The sequence below is a fragment of the Myotis brandtii genome, unplaced genomic scaffold (assembly GCF_000412655.1).
Source record: "Myotis brandtii unplaced genomic scaffold, ASM41265v1 scaffold1325, whole genome shotgun sequence".
NCBI lineage: Eukaryota > Metazoa > Chordata > Mammalia > Chiroptera > Vespertilionidae > Myotis > Myotis brandtii.
In genome coordinates, this window is record NW_005354694.1 from 47197 (window position 1) to 56168 (window position 8972).

General features: G+C 45.1%; 1 protein-coding gene across 2 annotated transcripts in view; it reads right to left on the reverse strand.

Annotated features, from left to right (window-relative positions):
- LOC102262543 (zinc finger protein 75D) overlaps positions 1–331 on the reverse strand; it is a 19941-nt gene extending 19610 nt beyond the window's left edge. For both annotated transcript variants that reach the window (XM_005860191.2, XM_005860190.2), the window contains exon 1: positions 63–331. The gene's annotated coding sequence lies outside the window, so the exon portion shown is untranslated. The remainder of the gene's footprint in view (positions 1–62) is intronic.
- Positions 332–8972: the final 8641 nt, after the last annotated feature.

Sequence of the window (8972 nt, forward strand, 5' to 3'; positions counted from 1 at the left end):
CGTCCCTTATCTCTCGAGCTGTCTAGACCAAATACAAAGGGAAAATCGGGCTTCTCGATTACCTTCACGCGGCTCTGGCCTCCGCGGACGCCACTTCCCTCTTCCTCACTAGACTCAGAAGTCGCCACGCCTCCGGGCTACTCTGGGAAGAAAGCTCTCAGCGCCTGCGCCACTGCAGAGGCCGGGTCGGGAGCGTGTGACGCCTGGCGAGAGGAGCGCCAAGACTCAGAAGCGCAGGGAACTTGGAAGATCAGTCTCCCATCCGATGCCTCTATCTCCCGGAGACTGTACCCCGACTCGCCATTTTAAGGTCGCGGTATGTGGACCGGGCCCCAACCGGAAAAGGAAGACTCGTTTCCGGTGGCTTTGTGACAACCACGCCCAGCCATCTATCTTCCTTCCTCCACCTGTGCAATCTCAACCCAGTCTGCTAGGAACACCCTGGGATCCTTTCCAACCTCCAACCTTGAGGGATTGCCTTTCTGTTCCCGTTCAGCCCCTGATGCAAAAACAAGTTAATGCCATGGAGTCTCCAGACCAGCTGACAAAGGGTGCCACAATATCTCTCTCTCTCCCTCTCCCTCTCTCTCTCTCTCTCATTCTCTCCCCCCACCCAAGAATATTTTTTTCATTTTTAATGCATTTTATTTTATTTTAAATTTTTATTGTTGCTTTTCTCTTGCTGCCTTTATAATTCTCTTTTTGTCTTTATCCCTTGGCATTTTAATTATGATGTGTCTTGGTGTGGGCCTCTTTGGGTTCCTCTTGCTTGGGATTCTCTGGGATTCCTGAACTTGTAAGTCTATTTCTTTCAACAGGTAGGGGAAGTTTTCTGTCATTATTTCTTCTAATAGGTTTCCAATATCTTGCTCTCTCTTCTCCTTTTGGGAGCCCAATAATGAGAATATTTGTACACTTGAAGTTGTCCCAGAGGCTCCTTATATTATCTTCATATTTTTGGATTCTTTTTTCTTTTTGCTCTTCTGATTGGGTGTTTTTTGCATCCTCATATTCCAAATCGTTGATTTGATTTTCTCCTGGCTTATTTCACTTAACATAATACTCTCCAGGTCCCTCCATGCTGTCTCAAAGGGTGAGAGTTCCTTTTTTACTGCTGCATAGTATTCCATGGTACAAATGTACCACAGCTTTTTAATCCACTCATCTACTGATGGGCACTTGGGCTGTTTCCAGATCTTAGCTGTTGTAACTTGTGTTGCTATGAACATAGGGGTGCATACATTCTTTCTGATTGGTGTTTTGGGTTTCTTAGAAATATATTCCAGGAGTGGGATCACTGGGTCAAATGGCAGTTCCATATTTAATTTTATGAAGAAACTCCATACTGTTTTCCATAATGGCTGCACTAGTCCATTGATTATAAAAAGAGTTGAAGGGAGGATGGGGGAGCGGGAGGAAGGGAGACGGGGCGGGGGACATCAATTGGTTGCCTCCCAAATGCAGCCCTGGTCTGGGGCCTGGATCAACCTGCAACCCAGGTACATGCCCTTTCCCGGGAATGAACCCGAGACCCAGTGCACAGGCCAACGCTATAACTACTGGCCAGGGCTCAATCTCTCCCTGACTTGAGTGAAGTGTTGCTAGTCCAGATTATTCCTACATTGCTTTCCAGCTGCTGGCTGCCCTTTCTACAGGGAACCTCCCCCAGTGAGGGCCAACACCCCAAAAGTTGTCACTAGGCTTGTCCAGAGCCTCCTTTAATAAGAGGCAGTTTGGTCAGGCTCCTCCCTAGATTAGGAACCACAGTCCTTTATGGGGTTTTTGTTTATTTGTTTTTTGTCCATTATGTTTTTAAAAACTTTTTCTGGTTCACTGGCACGTTCTTCTCAACTATTATTACTTTTATTATTGTTAGGTAGGTTTTAACCTCATGATATAGGTTCCATTTATATTTCTCTTTGGCATATAAAGAATGTGTATGGGATGTAAGACGTGACTTCCTGAGGGTCACATAGATTACCAGTGGCAAATGTTGTTGTTGTTGTTGTTAATTCTCACCCAAGGATATGTTTCCATTGAATTTTAGATAGAGTGGAAGGAAAGGGGAGAGACAGAGAGAGAAACATTGATGTGTTGCCTCCTGTACATGCCCCAGGAGCCTGTAACCAAGGTATGTTGCCTTGACCGGAATCAAACTCAAGACCCTTCAGTCCTCGGGCCAATGCTTTATCTACTGAGTCAAACTGGCTAGGGTACTAGTAGTAGATTTTAGACAGGAATTTAGGTCTCCTGATGTCACATCCTGTGCTGTGTTTCTATTACATTATGCTTCCCTGGAGGACAAGGCCCTTCTTTCATCTTATATCTCCTGTAATGTTTAGCATAATCCTCTGGATAAGTTATCTTTCTAAGAACTTGAGTACCTCCAGTTGTCAGTGTCTCCAAATTATCAGTATTTACCTAGTGTTGAGCCATTTGTTCAAAAATTGTTCATATTGTTGTGTATAGGTTTAGTATGATTTCTAATTCACTTGTTTATGACTTGAAGTAATTTAAATCTACTTGTTTAAGACAAAGAAAGAAAGCTGCTCTCCTAAAGCATGAAGTAAGTAATGTTGGATATCACTGAGAAGCAGTCAGCAGCCCAGCAGCTGAGAGGCCCTGCTGGGGGCTCATCAGTAAGAACATGTGGAGAAGTAACTATAGCAAAGGGACATTTAAATTGTAAATACTGAGTGTGTGAGGACTATTCGAGAATTTCAGTTTGGACAGCAACTCTCAATAACCTAAAAATTCTTCTAAAACCCCAGTGATTTATTTAGCACAAATTTGCTGTGGGAATTTCACAAGCCAAAAGCATAGAGGATAATATTGCTTAAAAAGACAAATAAAGATTATAGCAGCACAATTTACAATAGCTAAGATTTGGAAACAGCCTAAGTGCCCATCAGCAGATGAGTGGATTAAAAAACTGTGGTACATCAACACAATGGAATACTACACTATAAAGAACAAGGAACTTTTACCGCTTGCAACAGCATAGATGGAGCTGGAGAGCATTATGCTAAGTGAAATAAGCCAGTCAGAGAAAGATAAATTTCACATGATCTCACTCATTTGTGGAATATAATGAAAAACATAAACTGATGAACTAAAATAGATCCAGACACATAGAAACATTGAAAAGACCATCAAACCTTAGAGGGAATGCAGGGGAGGGTTGAGGGGAGGAGGAGAGATCAACCAATGAACTCATATGCATATATGCATAACCCATAGACACAGACAATAGGGTGGTGAAGGTTTGGGGGGTGAAGGGGGTTAGAGAGGGCAATATACAGGGAAAGGGAAATATGTAATAATTTCAACAATAAAGATTTTCTTTAAATATATTTTATTGATTTTACAGAGAGGGAGGGAGAGGGATAGAGAGTTAGAAACATCGATGAGAGAGAACCATCGATCAGCTGCCTCCTGCACACCTCCTACTGGGGATGTGCCTGCAACCAAGGTCCATGCCCTTGACCGGAATTGAACCCGGGACCCTTCAGTCCGCAGGCCAATGTTCTATCCACTGAGCCAAACCAGTTAGGGCCAATAAAGATTTTTTTAACTGAATGTTGGCCTGTTTGGTTTTTATCAGTGGTTAGGGCATTGGACTGCATAACAAAGTATCAAGGGTTCCAATCCTGGTCAAGGGCATGTACCTGGGTTCCAGGTTCAAACCCCGGTCCCAGTTGTGGACCTAGTGGGAGGAAACCTATGGATGTGTCCCTCTCACATAAATGTTTCTCTCTCTCTCCCTCCCTCCCTCCAGCCCTTCCACTCTCTTTAAATATCACGGCAAACAATATCCTCCCAAGAGGATTGATAAACAACAAAAAGAAATGTGAAAGTTTACCCCAGGCTTTCCCTGTGTTTATCCCACTGCAGCTGCCTACCCAGAGGTCTGCTGCTTCTCAGTGCTTATGGATGGTGTCTTCCCTGTGTCTGAGTGTCTCACGGTAGGAAGTGCTCTTGGATCCAGGCAGGATGTAGTTTTGACATCAGAGTTAGATTTTAGGGGGTCTCTAGGAGAATGTGTGTTTGAGGGTCAGAAAGAAATCTGAGATGTGGGAGCTTGGAGAGACACAGGAAGAGTAGCAGATGATGAAGGCACAGAGGAAGACATTTTGTTTAATAGCCCTGTAGACTAGGGCAAGACGGTTGGATCTCTCTGAGGTGCCGAGAAAAGCACGTCAGGTTTTAAGCAAGAGAGAGACAAATGGCATGTACTTTAAAAAATGACTGCTATTTGGAGAATGGATGCTGGTGAGCAAAGAGGGAAGGAACCAGGCGAGCTACACCACTTTTGTAATATTGAAGGTATTAAATGAAAGTGGTTTGGGCTGCAGTGGTGGGACTGGAGATAGTGAGACATGATGGGATTGCAGGGGTGTTTTGAAGGTACTGATAAGATTTTCTGAAGGACTGGATGAAAGATGTGGTGGAAAATTAGGGAGTTAAGCATTCTCACAGGGGTTTTGTGTTGAGCCACTGGGTGAACAAAGTTGCAATTTCCTGAGATGGAGAAGATTGGGGGAGTGAGCAGATGTTTGCAGAAAATTCAGGACATGTTAAATTTTAGAAATGTTAGGCTTGGGATACCTATGGGACATCCATGTGTGTAGCTCATTCTATTTATCAAAATGGGAGTCATTAGCATTTATATGAATTGTACAGACTCAGGACTGATGTGTCAGTAGAGAAGAAGTTTAGGGACTGAGCCAGGGAGCACTCTGGTGTGTAGCCAATGGGGAATCTCTAGCACAGCAGGCTGAGGAGCCTTTCCAGGAGAACATGGCGACACAGAGGACAAGCAAGGAAGTATTTCAAGAAGCCTGGAGCAATTAAAGTGGGTCGAGTGCTAAGAGGTTGGGTGGCGAGAGCATAGACAATTGGCCAGTGTATCTGGTGACCTGGTGGTTAAGAGTAATCCTGAAAGCCATTTCGGGAGGATGTTGTGGTTAAAAGCCTGAGCAGAGAAGGTTGAGGATAGAATGACAGATAAGAAAGTGAATGTAGGTTATTCTTTCAATATTCTTTCAATATTTTTTCCTGTCGTGGTATCGAAGAAATGAGAATAAAGGGGAGATAGGCCAAGGGTGACTTATTAATCTAGTTGTTTTTTCAGAAGATGGGAGGTCAGGGTGTGTGCTTGTTTTTGGAGAGAGAGAGAGAGGAAGAGAGAGAGAGAGAGAGAGAGAGAGAGAGAGAGAGAAATTGTTGATGTAGGAGTAAGAGGAACAATACTGTAGGAGCAAAGTCCTACATGGGAATGGTACCATGTGCCCAGTAGAGGCGTCTGCCTTGGCTGAGGGCTTGGATGTCCCTCTATTGTTTTAGGAGGAAAGGCAGAGAAAGCCAGGACAGGTGCCAGGGGGTTCACACAGGAGCTCCTGTCCAGTGGTGTTTATTTTCTCAGAGAAATAAGAGGCCTGGCCTGCTTGTCTGTGTTTCCTATTAATTTTTGAATTAATGGAAACACAAATCTGTGTAATTAAAACATTAACTGTTATAGTCATAATTTTGAGATATAGTCTCAAATTGTGGGAAAGTTTGTGTGTTACAGAAACAGAGTGTGATTATTGGGTAGTATTAACTGCCCACATTCAATGTATTTTCGTTGGCCACACAATTTAACATGTGTCCATATATGTCAGGCCCTGCGCTAGGGTTTGATCTTCAAGTGTAGAGAGCAAGACAGACTTCCGTGCCAGTTGTTACAGCAGTGTGGCGATCTTGATGTCAGGATGGGCCTTAGACTCCATGTCCGAGGCACCAGAAGGATAAAATCTGTTTCCACCCCTCAAGTCTTGCCACAGCCCTTCATGTCCCCTGCAGCCAGCCAGAGGGAAGGGAATACCTCTCACTCATCTATGTAACATCTCTTTCACCCATCTACATAGCCTCTGGCATATAGCAGACTGCTTTCTCCTCAGTGATCTGACATGACACTTTTTACTGTAGCTTGTGTTCAGAATAACAGCAACCTTTTTGGGTGCCTTAAGGTTAATTGAAGATCTGATTACCCATGAAGAATGACATTCTTAAAAATTACACATTAAGAATGAAAAAATTTAAAAAGCCAATCGACCACCCTCCTTAAACACAGTTTGACATGTTATTTTATAGTATAATTGTGTGTTTGATGTCATTTTATTTCAGTAAATGTGAGTCTTGGTAATTTTCTTTTCTATTTATTTATTTTTTTAAAAAAATTTATTGTTTACGGTATTACAAATAGTAGTACATATGTCTCTTTTGTTTTTTCCCACTGACCTCCCCCCGGCCTCCCTTACCCCCAAGCACTTGCCCTCGTCCCCCCACCCCTAGTGTCTTGTGTCTGTTGTGCTGGAGGTATACAAAGTGATGCAAAGCAAAGGACTGAATCCAAGAATACTCTGTCCAGCAAGACTATCAATAAAAATTGAAGGGGAAATCAGGAGCTTTGCAGACCAAAAAAAGGCTAAGGGAGTTTTTCTTTTCTATTTTTTAAAAAGTATGATTGCCCTGGCTGGTGTTGCTCACAGAAGGTTTGATTCCAGGTCAAGGGAATAGACCTGTGTTGCAGGTTTGATCCCCCACACCAGTATGGACACGTGCAGAGGCAACCAATCAATGTGTCTCTCTCATACAAATGTCCCTCTCTCTCCATTTCACTCTCCCTAAAATCAATGGAAATAATAATCTCAGGTGAAGATTAACAAAAAGTTATGATATTATGGTTGGAACACTGAACATGATCTACCCTCCTAAAAATTTTATAAATATATTTTTATTGAATTCAGAGAGGAAGGGAGAGGGAGAGACAGATAGAAATATCAATGGTGAGAATCATTGATTGGCTGCCTCTTGCATGCCCCCTACTGGGGATCGTGCCCACAACCCAGGCATGTGCCCCTGACCAGAATTGAACCTGGGACCCTTCAGTTCTTAGGCCAACACTCTATCCACTGAGCCAAACTGGCTAGGGCTACCCTCCTAAAAATTTTAAGTGCAGCGTGCAGTATTGTTCAGATAGGCCCAGTGTGTAGAGCAGATCTCCAGAACTTATTGCCCTTGCATAATTTAAACTTTAATCCCACAGAGTAGCAACTTCCCGTTTCCCCCTCCCTTAGTAACCACCATTCTACCCTGATTCTAAACAGTGTGACTATTTTTGATTCCTCATGTAATTGGAAAGATGCAGTATTTGTCCTTCTGTGACTGACGTGTTTCACTTAGCATTATGCCTTCAAGGTTCATTCATGCTGCTACATTTGCTGAATTTCCTTCTTTTAAGGCTGAATAATATCCCATTGACAGAACACCCTGTGTTTTCTTTATCCATTCATCTGTTGAGCTTTCTGAAATGCACATCTCACCAGTACTTCTCAACTGGTGGTTTCCACATCTCGCTTCTTGCGAATCGTGCTGCCATGAACATTGTGGTGCTAATATCTCCTGGAGATGCTGATTTCAATTCTTCTGGATAACTAGTTAGAGGGGGGATTCCTGTATCACAGGGCAATGAGTAATTTAAAACATTTTAAGTTTCTCTTGCTTTCTATTTTCCAGTTTTATTGAGAAATAATTGACATATGTCACTGTCTAAGTTTAGGTGTACAGCATGATGGTTTGATTTACATATTTTGTGAAATGATTATCAGAATAGGTTCAGCTAACATCCATTCTCTCATATCCTATCTAATAAAGATGGAATATGCATGTTGACCATCACACCATAACAAGATGGCTGAACCCACAGCAAAGGCAGGGATTCCATAACACAAGGTAGCTGCGCCCACAGTGGAGGCCAAGTTCCCGTAACAAGCCTAACGAGCAATAACAGAGACCTGAGGCTGTGTGGCACTGGGCCGGGGCAGGGGCCCTGAGGCTGTGCCTCCCACCCAGTGGGGCTTGACAGGGGACCTCAGGCCACATCCCCCGCCCTGGCGCCAGGCCGGGGGACCTCAGGACATGCCCCACAGCCCAGCAGGACTTGATGGGGGACCTCAGGCCGCGTCCTCCACCCAATGGAGATTGATGGGGGACCTCAGGCTGCACACCCCGCCAGGCAGGGCTGGATGGGGGACCTCAGGCCACAACCCCGGCCCCAGTGCCAGGAAAGGGGACCTCAGGCCATGCCCCCTATCCTGGCACTGGGCCAGGGGACCTGAGACCGAGCCCCACACCCTGGCACCGGGCCGTGGAAACTGAGGCCACACCCCCTGTCCAGCGGGGCTGGATAGGGGACCTCAGGCCGTGCCCTCCACCCAGCGGGGCTTGATGGGAGACCTCAGGGTGCACCCCCCACCACGATGCCAGGCTGGGGTACCTTAGGCTGAGCCCACTGCCCACAGGGCTTGACGGGGGACCTCAAGGCACGCCCCCTGCCCAGCCTGGGCTGGGGGACTTCAGTCCATGCCCCCAACCCCAGTGCCAGGCCGGGGTACTGATGCTGGGCCCCTCGCCTGATGGGGCTTGATAGGGAACCTCAGGCCACGTCCCCGGCCCAGGTGAGGGGACCTCAAGGCGTGCCCCCCACCCTTGTGCTGGGCCAGGCAACTGGAGGCCGTGCTCCTCACCCTGCGGGGCTTGATGGGGGTGGGGCCGGCCAGGTCTGGGTCTCACGTGATTTTGAGGTGTATGTGGATGGCAGGGACTTGACTATGGTTCCCGGGGTGCACCCTAGACTCTGACAGGAGGAAGATTTTCATATACATGTTATTAATTTTCTTTCATCTCTGACGCTTCTATTATAGAGAAAGGGCAAATAGCAATTTTAAAATATTTCCTCTAATTCCCTTTTAATGTGCACGAATTTCATGCACCGGGTCACTAGTAGATACAATAAAAAGAAAGAAGATAAGGAAAAGAAAAAGGTTTTTGTTGCGATGACAACTCTGACGATATACTTTTTCAACAACTTTCCTATACATCACACAGCAGTGTTAACTATGGCCATCATGTTGTACATTACCTCCCTA